The sequence below is a fragment of the Rattus norvegicus genome, chromosome 2, assembly GCF_036323735.1.
Source record: "Rattus norvegicus strain BN/NHsdMcwi chromosome 2, GRCr8, whole genome shotgun sequence".
NCBI classification, from domain to species: Eukaryota; Metazoa; Chordata; class Mammalia; order Rodentia; family Muridae; genus Rattus; species Rattus norvegicus.
This window is the reverse complement of record NC_086020.1, coordinates 194,475,096-194,486,140: the sequence shown is the minus strand read 5'-3', so window position 1 is coordinate 194,486,140 and position 11,045 is coordinate 194,475,096. Positions and strand designations below refer to the sequence as shown.

Below are 11,045 nucleotides of genomic sequence, written 5' to 3'. Positions count from 1 at the left end.
TTTAAGATAAGTATTTCTAAACTACTATCCTACACTTGTCTTGAGTTTATTATGTAGCAAAAGATGACCCTGAATTTTTGATACTCCTGGGGCTACCTCCCAAGTGCTGTCATTGCAGGCCTACACCACCATGCCTTGTTTTGGGGCTTCATGCCTGCCAGACAAGTGCTGTACCAACTAACCTACATCTTCATCCCCTTTAGGGAACCTCGGAAATAACTGTAAACTTTCTGTTGTCGTTGTTGTCTGCACGACGGACTTCATGACAAGCGTATGAGTCGGTAGAGATATAAAGGGAGTGACAACATTTGGCATAATTCTGAGACGCCCCACCTTCCGTGTTCTGGGCAGACCTGTGACTTACACAGAAAAGGTGTGTGTGTGTGTGTGTGTGTGTGTGTGTGTGTGTGTGTGTGTACTGTCATGGTTATTTTGTATAAGACTGTAAATTTCATCTTGACAGCAAATTCTATGCATCCATTTCCTTGCTGAAACACGTTTCCATATGGACACAACAGTGAGCACGGGGCAGCCTGTGGGTCACATAGAGAAGAAGCTAAGAGTTGTAGCCCAGCAGCTTACAAGGGACTTGGAGGGAGATTTTTCTAGAGTTGAGCTTCTGATGAGATTCTGAACCTGGCTGACACTCTGACTGCAGCCTTGGGAAGGATCCAGAGCAGAGCATCCAATTACATCGCACCTTAAATTCCCGACTTACAGATATGTGTGATGTTTAAGCTACTGTCTTTGTGGTGGCTTGTTAGGGAGCAAAAGCCAAGTAACATTCTCCTCAGTGATACAAATGGGGCCACATCCCAAAGAAAGGAACAGAGACTGGAACAGGTGAGCGTGGTGATGCAGGCTTGCAATGCCAGGCTCAAGAGCCAGAGGCAGCGGGATCTGGAATTCAGGGTCAACCTGAGCCAAATACCAAGTCCTTGTTTGGGCTGGGAATGCAGCCCAGCATATCAAAGCCCAGGGCTCAACCCCTAGCACTGCAAAAGAAGGTGGAGAAGATGGAGGAGGAGAAAGAAAAAGATACAAAAGACAGAAGAGAGCATCAGTTTGGATAACTGTGGACTCTAGATTTTCGTTCCTGGTATGTCACTTAGCATCTGTGGAGAATTGGTCCTATCTTTTTAAACCCCTGTTTTCATGGTTCTAATTTAAAGATGATAGAGTTCCTTCTAATTTGAAGATCGCATGGTACGATGTGCAGAAGTAAATCAGATTGGCCAGTATGCCTGGTGCATATGAAATGTGAAGTGTTTGACTGTCATTCACTGCCTGTATTGCATAGCCTTCACCTATTCGGACCCTCACTTGAGAGCTTTTTGGCATGCAATAGCCAGTTAGGCTGTCTTTGCTGTTTTGTTTCTTCTATTCAGGACTTTCTGGTTCTGGGAGACCGAGTGAGAAAGATTTTTACTCTCTGGGGTATTTTAAATGTTCTCCTCTTGCTATGTGGCAAAATTATATGATTATTTTTATCTGGATAGAAAATAGGGGAATGTGGGAATGGTGAGTTATTAAAGATCCCTTTTTAACTAAAGAAACATGAAGTTTCCTCAGTGACGCGAATATATGACCTCGGCGTTCGCACACAGGGTAAGTGTGCATTCAGGACAGACTTTGTTACCTGGTGGAGCACACTGGGCTGTCAGTCACACGCGTGTAAGCAGCTTTGGCTTTCCTCATCAGCAGGAACACACTGGGAAGTGTGAGCTTTTTAATCTGATCTTTGAATGGGGGGCAGCGGTATAAACTTCATGGTCTACACTGCAAAGGTCTCTTAGACTCAGGTCAGGACAAGTTAAAAGAAACTAATTTCTATCTAAGTGACCTTCCTTAGTTACTCAAAGGAATCAGTGAGGCTTTATATTTCAAAGTAGTCTAGTTTGGAGCCCGAGAGAAAAAGGAGCCCTATTTTGAAGCCATAGGATGGATATCGGTATGGCAAGAGGACTGAGTTGACTCAGGAAACTGTCCTTTTAGAGATGACTGCAGAGGGAAGGGTGCCTTACCTCTCTCCTCTCAATGCCTCCTCCCCTTTCCCTTTAATTTTTCCTCTCACTCCCTCGCCCTCTCTTAAAAAAAATCTTGCTCTATAGCCATGACTAGTCCACAGTTCACTTTATAGACTAGGCTGGTCTTGAACTCACAAAGATCCATCTGCCTTGGCCTCCTGAGTGCTGAGACTAGGAGGTACCTTCTGAGTATGCACCAGGCCATGTGTCCATGCCTGTCCTGCCTTTGCTTTTCTTCAACGAGAATAAATCCCAAACACGCGCCTGTGTATGTGTGGGACGGTTGACCTTGATACACATCCTGACTACTCACCTAGGGTAACTCTGTTCTGAGATGCCGTGGAGTCATGGCTTTGCTAATGATTTCTTTAGGCTGAGGGGGTGCTTGGCATTTAATCGAGCACTTGCTGCTGGCCAGAGAGCCACATGTATCAGTTCTTTCGATTCTTGCAGTAATTCCACGAGGCAACTTGATAAAGGCCACACAGCTCATGGAATCCAGCTCTGCTTTCTGAGTTAGTAATCCGTACCACAGCTGCTTCTGTGGCTCCAGCTGCCTTCAGCAAGTGTCTCTATGGTAGGTGTTTGAGCTCATAACCAGTAGAATCAAAGAAGCTGCAAGAAACAAGTTTTTGAGCCAGTTAAGACACAGCTACAGTTGGTACTGCAGATCCTCTTAGCCCTGATTTTGGCTTTGGGAAAAAAAAAAGAGGTCCTGGTGATGGTGCCCCAGCTAGCCTGACATGACGGCTGTTGCTGGGCAAAGAATGCTGAACTCTTTGATTTTGCAGCTTAGAAGAACCCTTCAAAGGTAAGTGGGTCGGTACTAGAAAGTGAATGTGCGAACTCCGTCTTCTATCAATATATGCTTATGAAAAATAATCAATGAACAAGACAGAGCAGCCATTGTATTGCCTGTGGGTTTGTTTTACTTCTGACAAGCCACACCATCCTTTAGAGCAGCGTGATAAACACTCAGCTTTGTGCAGTTTTATTTCCTTATTTTCCTTTCCAATCACTGTGATCCATGAGCCTCCCAACGCCTATCCCATCCAAAGCATCAGTAATAAATCATAAATATTTATAGCATTTAATCATGAAGCAGCCAAAGAACTAAAGAAGTGTTACATTATTCAGCAACTCATTAGGCACCTTGAATGCTGATAACCCAGAGCTGAGACCTGTGAACGGTTCCTTCCGTCACCCATTGTTTCTCCCTTCCATAGGAAAAACATTTCTTAATGTTCATACGTGTTCCTCCCTTATAGCAAGTGTGGACTAAAGCCAATTAGACACCTTCATCCTAGAAATGTATAATTTAACACTAAACAATAGCAAAATGCATCTTCCATGCTGTCCCGTGATAGAAAGAGAAGGGGAAAACCAGAGTGGGAGTGGAGGTAGAAGAGAAAACAATTACAGAGCCCTCCTGAGAGCCAGGCAATAATGGTTGGAACATCACATTTCCATTATTAATGACTCCACTGCATTTCTAGCCCCATATTCCCTTTGTTGTATTACTTCTGGAGGGGAAATATTAGATCTGCTATTCGGTCTCCAGGGAAGACTAACAACAAGAACCACACGAACATGGAAGAACGGTTGGTTCCTTCAGGAGCCAGAGCCTTGTGCTAGGAGTGTTCAAGCGGGGTGTTCCCTCTACCAAAGACAGAGAGACAGAGACGGACAGAGAAACAAAGACAGAGACAGATTTGTTTCACTGAATGGGTTTTAACATTTATTTCACTTTGTATTTAAAGAGTAAAGGTTTTTAATTACTATTTTAGCATATAAAGTAATGCTTTCCTTGTAACGTTGCGCGTTTCTGTCTTACCATTCCTCCTCCCCATCTCTTGCTGCTTCCTTCCTCTCTACAAAACAGCCCTCCCTTCTGCAGTCATGTCCCCTTTGTTCCATTGCTCTCACTTGTCCCCCTCCCCCATGACTCCTTCCCTCACCGCCATCTCTTTCCTACTCTCATGTCCTCCATTGTTGTGTGCTGTCTTCCTGGGGTTTCATTCACCTATGGTCCTGCTCAGTTCTATCTGCCTCCCAGCAAGTGTCACGATTTCATTCCTCTTCACAGCTGATTAAAATTCCATTGTGTTTGCATCACATTTTCTCCATGCATTCATTTGCTGATGAGCATCTAATGATGGCTGTTATGAGTAATGCCGCAGTAAACGCGGCAGGCCTCTGTCTCTGTGGTATGCTGACTCAGTGTTTCAGGTGGACGCCTGGCAGGGTATGTCTGAGTCATATGGTAGCTCTATTTTTAGTTCTTCAAGGAACCGACATACTAATTTCCATAGTGATAAGCCAGCTCACATCCCCATTAGCTTTTTTTTTTTTTTGTATGTTTCAGATAAGGCCTCACTACGTTGCTCAGGTTGGACTCTCTATGGAGATCTTCCTGTCTCAGCTTCCTGAGCGGTTTGGACTACAGTGTACATACCATCCATGTGGTGTGGGTTTGAGGAGGAGAAGTCCTCCATCAAAAAAGGTACCATTCCCTCAGGAGGCAAAAGCCAGACCTCAGTCTCCTTCTATACCAGACATTTAAAGGTTGGCTACTCACTTTCCCAAGCTCCCTTGGTGTTAGAAAGGCCAGGAGACCCAGTTTCTGGCCAATGAGAGGAGAGAAGGCTCTAAAGGCATGGGGGAAGCTTTTGAGAAAATATTGTTGAGCAGATAAATAGTCTCACGGAAACCTCATCCACTGCTGGCGGGATTGAAAAATGATGTCGCTTCTTTGTTTTGTTTATTTGTTTCTCCTTTTTCCGCTTTAGAATTACATGTATTTATTTAATTTTATTACGTTTTTACAATTTAACATACATAGCCTCTGCACACTGACAGCTTCCCTTCCACCCTGTCCACATTCTATCCTTGCCATGAATCTTTCTTGGACATTTTATGCCTATTTTATTTTGTGACCCATCAAAATTAACCTGGCATGTCTGTATGAGTGTGGGTTTGAAGCTCTCCGTAGGAGCTTGGTGGGGTCAGCAACTAAGAACAGTGATTCTCCCTCTGCTATAGTTTATTGACAGACAGTAGTTAGGAGGCGAAGGGTAGGCCCATGAGGACCTTCTGCTTTTCTAGATGGCTGTTGATGGGGCTGGCCTTGTGTTGGCTCAGAGCTGGTCACTACAGCTGATGCATACAGCACTTCAAACTATCGTACCTACTTCCTATCCCCTCACATACATTTGTTTGTTTGTTTGTTTGTTTGGTGTGTGTGTGTGTGTGTGTGTGTGTTTGTGTGTGTGTGTGTGTGTGTGTGTGTAGAGGTCAGAGAACACCTTGCAATCAGCTCTCTCTTTCCACCATTTGGAACCTGGGGATCAAACCCAAGCTGTTAGTGTTCCTGTCAAACACCTTTGCCTACTGAGCCGTCCTACCAGCCCATGGCATAGCTTCTTATACAAGTTTGTTAATTCATCAGAAAACCAAAACAGAGTCACCACACACCTGAGCAAGTCCTAGCTATACCCAAGTAACTGGAAAACGTGTTTCTATAAAAGCTCAGCCCCAAACACGGCAGCACTATTTTTAATAGCTAGTGAATGGAAATAGCCCCCAAATGCCCGTATACCAATGAGTTACAGCCATACAATGAAATATTATTCAGCTAGAAAAAGGACTGAATTACTAAGATTTCTGTTCACTGGATGAACGGTGAAGCCAGAGACGAAGGCCACATATTGTTTAATTCTACTTATCCATGATGCCCAGAACAGGTGACTCTAATGGGTAGATTTTATTTGAGAACAATGGAATTAGATAATGGTGATGGTTCACTGAAAACCAGCGGAATATGTGTTTTAAACAAATGGATTGTTGTGGTATGCAAATTAATTCTATTTAAAAAAGAGAGACTCAGTGGACATAGGTGTAAGGGCTCTTGCCTATTGTCCCTCACTATGATGACCTTCTCTTCCTTCCTGGAACACAGACAGGAGGTCAGGAAGCATAGCAGCCACGTTAGGATCAAGAGTACAAAAGCCGCTGGCCAAGAAGGGCCCAAAGCTGCTTCCTGTTTAAGATGTTGGGGGTCGTCTGAGTGGCTGCTGGACGCAATCCTAACTAATACACCTTCCAGCTCTGGAATCTTATGAAAAGCCAGTTACTGTGAGAAAGGAAAAGAATGGAGTTCTGAAATGCAGTATCTGAAAAGAGGATTCCTCATTTATATGGCTCTTTAGTGATGGCGCTGGAGCAAGAAGTGGCTTGTGTCTAAGTTTATTCTGCTGCATTATGGCACAGTGATGGAATATGAAATATATTCAGGCTATCTTTAAGAAAAATACAATAAGCATGAGTAAGTTTCACAATTACTAGTTTATTAAGCCATTCTCTGCAATCGAAAGTGAAAAGTCTAATTTTGGATTGTTTCCAAAAATGCTTTAAAGGAAAACTCATATTGGTAGATCTTCATTAGAGCTCTAGGTAAGGTAGAAGACATTTACACACCTCAGTTTGTTATGTAACAAATCGCCATGATCTGTGAGGGAAACCGTTATAAATGAAGAAAGCATGAGATATGCTGACATTTATAGTCTCCTCGGAGGCAGCCGCAGGTCTCACTGCCACACCAAACAAACTTCCTGAAATTGTAGCTATAAATGTTCCATCTAGTCTCATATGTTTTTACACACACACACACACACACACACACACACACACACACCAAATTTCCCCTGACACTAAATTTTAAAAATAAATATTCTTCAGTTACTGATTTTTTTTTTTGCACTGTCCTAATGCTCCAGTTCTGGGATTCTGAATTTTAATGTTGTTAGGTGAGTGTATAGTGGAAAGATTTACTTAAGTCAGCTCTAGAAAATGAAATATAGTTTGATTTTCACGCATGATCATTCTTGGATGGACTTCAGTCATGTGGAAGGAAGGGTGGTCTGATGTCTTCCACTCATTAGGCATTTTAAATTACCAAAGATTTTGTTCAAAGACTGAAAAATCAAATTAACCACATAATTGTCTGAGCAAATAAAGGACAATTATGTGATGGATTTCTTAAAAAATGGAGGTGCATTCAATAATAATATGAATTCAAGAATGCATACGGGCTAAGGCATTTATCCCTTCATAACAATTTTGGGAAGAGAAGGGGAGAGACTCACTGGGTTTCTGTCAGTTTCTGTTTCTATGGCAGTGAGGATGACTCACTATTAAAAGCTGGACTTGTTCCTTACAGGCCACGTCTTGAGCAATATGCTTCCAACTCTGCTCATTTGGTTTCAGACCCAACTGGGGTATCATTCTTAGTTGTGCAAAGAACGTGTGTGTGTGTGTGTGTGTGTGTGTGTGTGTGTGTGTGTGTGTCTGAGTGTGTGTCTGTGTGTGTGTCTGTATCTGTGTGTGTGTCTGTGTCTGTGTGTGTCTGTGTGTATGTATGTGTGTGTGTGTGTGTGTGTGTGTGTGTGCATGAAGTGTAGGGAATCAGAAAAGTTTAAAGGATCGTTCTTGTTGGACATAGTATTGTTTGATCTAACATATTCATCTTTCATCTTCCTGACTGGGAACAGGCCTGGCTTTCCTCTGTACCTTTTCTGTATAGCAGTCATTAGAGAGCACATGTTTGATAAACCTCGAAAACTATGTCCAGTAATTCTACAGGGAACAAAACTCTGATTTCAAAGACTTAAAATGTCTATTCTTTCTACTATTTTTCCCTATTGAGATACTGTGAGTGTTCATTAGATTACATTCTGACATTTGGCAGCCAGCTCTATGTAGCTATATGACAGGGAGCCCAGAAGGTCAGCTGAGGATATTAGCAAGGCAGAGGCTGGGTGTTTTCACTAAGCTCGGGTTGGCCTTATCAAGCTGATACTGGAAGAGAGAAACAATGTCACAGAAGGAACAGTGGACCCAAGGTAGTTCAGCATTTGTGGCAACATCTGAGAGCATGCGTCCTAAGTATAGGGAGGAGACATATGGGATTTCTCTAAAGCTTGAAATATTATACTTTTTAAGGAGGGAATAAAAGAAAATAAATATGTTTAGCTCTACCGGTGTCTTTGCTGATGAAAATAATCACAATAATTAGTCACTGAATCAAAAAACCACATTGTGGAGAGCCGCTCAGCCGGAACAGTTACTTTCCCCACCCCCACCCCCTGCCCTTTTAAATCCCACAGTCACATTCCACAGTCGTCCCCCACACAGAAACCTCTGCTACTTCAAGAGATCAGTTGTGACGCATGTTTCTATGCTGAGTTTATAAATATACGCAGATGTGATCACAGGAGAGTCTTGAGGTTCACAACCAAATGCTATGGCTACCTAAAATAGCCGTGTTTCTATTACATGCGCCTTAATGATGTGCCGTGTTTTGATGCCTTTATTCCTGTGTGTTTGTTTGTAACTAACTTCTCAGAGCTGCGATGATGCTGTGAAGAAGGCTCCTCCAGGCACTGGGTATGGGTGCCTCTTTCTCAAACCTAGAAAGCCAGGGACTTCCAGGCTGCAGTAGGCATCAGATCTGATGCCCCAGGGCAGAGTGCTGCTTCCCTGGTCCCCCTGGCAGCCTCCAGGTCTTACAGAGCCTAGATCCTGAGTCAAACCTGAGAGATCCTAATAAGAAGCAAAGACCAATTTCTCCACACTCCTTAGACTGAAAGGTCGATAAAGTAAAATTAACGACGTCAAGGATGATAATGGCTACTTTAATGGCAAGTCGAACTTTAATATTTTAAAGAAATTACCCTTACATTGAGATTATTAAGATGTAGGGCTACATTAAGGAATAGAACTGTTATGAGCATGTGAAAGGAATCAACTCCTCAGAAGGGGGAAAAAATCACCCTTGGCAAATACCATCTGCTTCCATATTTTTTTCTTATTGGTTATTGGGCATTATCATGAGTGTCAGCTTTTATGAGAAGATGATGATCTAGATATATAGGCTACAATGACTTTGAACTTCTGACCTCCCTATGTGGAATTATAGTGCTGGGATTACAAGTGTGCACCTCCATGGCCAGTTTGCAGTGCTGGGGATTGAACCCATGGCCTCATGCATGCTAGGCAAGCATTCTATTGTCTGAGCTCCATCCCCAGTCCTGGAATATATTGTGGCTGTTGCGTTCATCATAAAGAACATTATTTCCCTTTTCCTTCCTTGTTAAAACTTTAAGAATTTGTCAGCTCTTCTTCCACTCAGCCATTAGGAAACATCTAGAACCGGTGGTGATCTGACTTGGAAAGTGATTTCCTAATGTGCTAACTTCAAAGGACCTTTGAAATCTCAGCACATAGGGCCCAGCCCAGGGTTAATCCACCAAAGTGGCACTTAGTGGTCTGTTCACGGTTTGTTTTGATGGGTCGTTAATGAGCAGTCATGCATCGCAGTTGCATTCCGAAAAGCACAGCTTTCTGTGCGGTAGCTCACATCTTCTTCTCTGTGTAGCTGCCATGTTTTTTCGACACTGAGAGCCCAGTGAACCAGATGGAAACAGTTGTTTTTTTTGTGCCTACACCTGACAAGGCTGTACCATCCCTAGTTCATGTGTTGGCTCTCAAAGGGTCACAGAAACTTTCCTTCAAGACAGGAAGGATCTTTGACACAGAGATGGTGTAAGAATGTGTCTCCCCTATTGAGGATCCTCTTGACTCTTCGTTCCTCCTCCAGAGAAGAAACTGAGTGGTTCTAAATCTGGGGTTCAAGAGGACACTAAACAGATTGTTCCACAGCATGCAGAGAGGGGGCGGGGCTCTGGAGAGAGCTCAGGCTCTCCCAGGCTGAGCGGGGAACCCCTCTTATAGGTCCCAGAGGAAGAGGGAGGTTTTACTCTACATAGCTGAGATAGTCTATAGCATGGCCTTCTCTGATTCCTGGGGAGAGGTAGGAGGGGCACTGCATTTCAGGAAGGATGAAGGGGGCACATGTGGTTGAGGTGTACTGCTACAGAGATAAGGAGCTCTCTGATGTCCTGGGGTCTGGCAGTCTGAGTATGTAAACTTCCTTGGGAAAAAAAGCACAAGGGTGCCTCCTGATTTCCTGGAATCCAGACACCTGCAGAGTTCCTTAGGAGTTTAAAGCCTCACATGCTTGCCACAGAGGCTCACAAAAGCTGCTGCTGACCAACCTATAGCCCTGAACCCGAGAGAAAGAATGGTGGAAACAGGAAGCAACATGAAATCGCCACTATGCACACCACACAGGGTTTGATGTGGAGGTGGCTGGACTGGGAAGCCCTGCTCCTCTAGCTTCAGAGGGAGGTCACCTCTTACATTGCTGAAAAGACATGAGTAATGGCACCGTTGTTGTGGCTTCTTTCCGGTCACAGTTTTGTACCCACATACCTTTTGAAGGTATGTGTGTGTGGACACAGATATAGGTACTGGCCCGAGCATTTCGTGTGTAAGAAGGAAAGATTCCACCCTTCCTGTCCTGCATGAAAAAGCCTTTCTAACAACTTAGCCCTCATACATATGTAAAATCTCTTAGCTGGAAAATATCATCCATTAAATTGCTCAAGGCCCTTTTTACAAAAACTTCTGTGACAAATTATTTTCAGAGCTCCATATCAGGAAACGTTTGTCTTTCTTGAATAATGGGCCTGGTTGTTGTTGTTTGTTTAGTTTTTTGCTATTGATAGAAGAGTAAGGGAACCCACCACATTTCCCTTTTTGCATTGGCTACTGGGAAGTTTGAGTGTAGACACCACTGCTCTTTTCCTTCCTTGGTTTTGCTGACATAAAGATTTCACCCTCCTTCCCTTTCTCAATTTATTACCTATACTTCACTTGATAAAAATGATCTTATTCAACGCCAACATTTGCAAGGTTTATAGCAAATTAAGAATAACGGTTGAGTCTTTTACCACTGACTCTCTTGAAGTTCACGTGAGTAGTTTGTGGTGCAGACTGCTCGCTTTCTCACAGTTTTTGTTTGCCTCAATCTCCACCTCCCACCCTCTAGCTTTTTGTTAAAGACAGGAAACATTTGTCTCTCGTGAGTATTGGGCCTGGGTTTGCTTGTTTGCTTGT

At 43.3% G+C, this 11,045-nt stretch overlaps 1 long non-coding RNA gene across 1 annotated transcript in view; it reads left to right on the top strand.

Moving 5' to 3' along the window:
* Positions 1-991: 991 nt before the first annotated feature.
* LOC134485759 (uncharacterized) overlaps positions 992-11,045 on the top strand; it is a 28,387-nt gene continuing 18,333 nt past the window's right edge. Inside the window, exons 1-2 of the long non-coding RNA XR_010064008.1 lie at positions 992-1,099; positions 4,393-4,530. This is a non-coding gene — a long non-coding RNA (uncharacterized LOC134485759). The remainder of the gene's footprint in view (positions 1,100-4,392; positions 4,531-11,045) is intronic.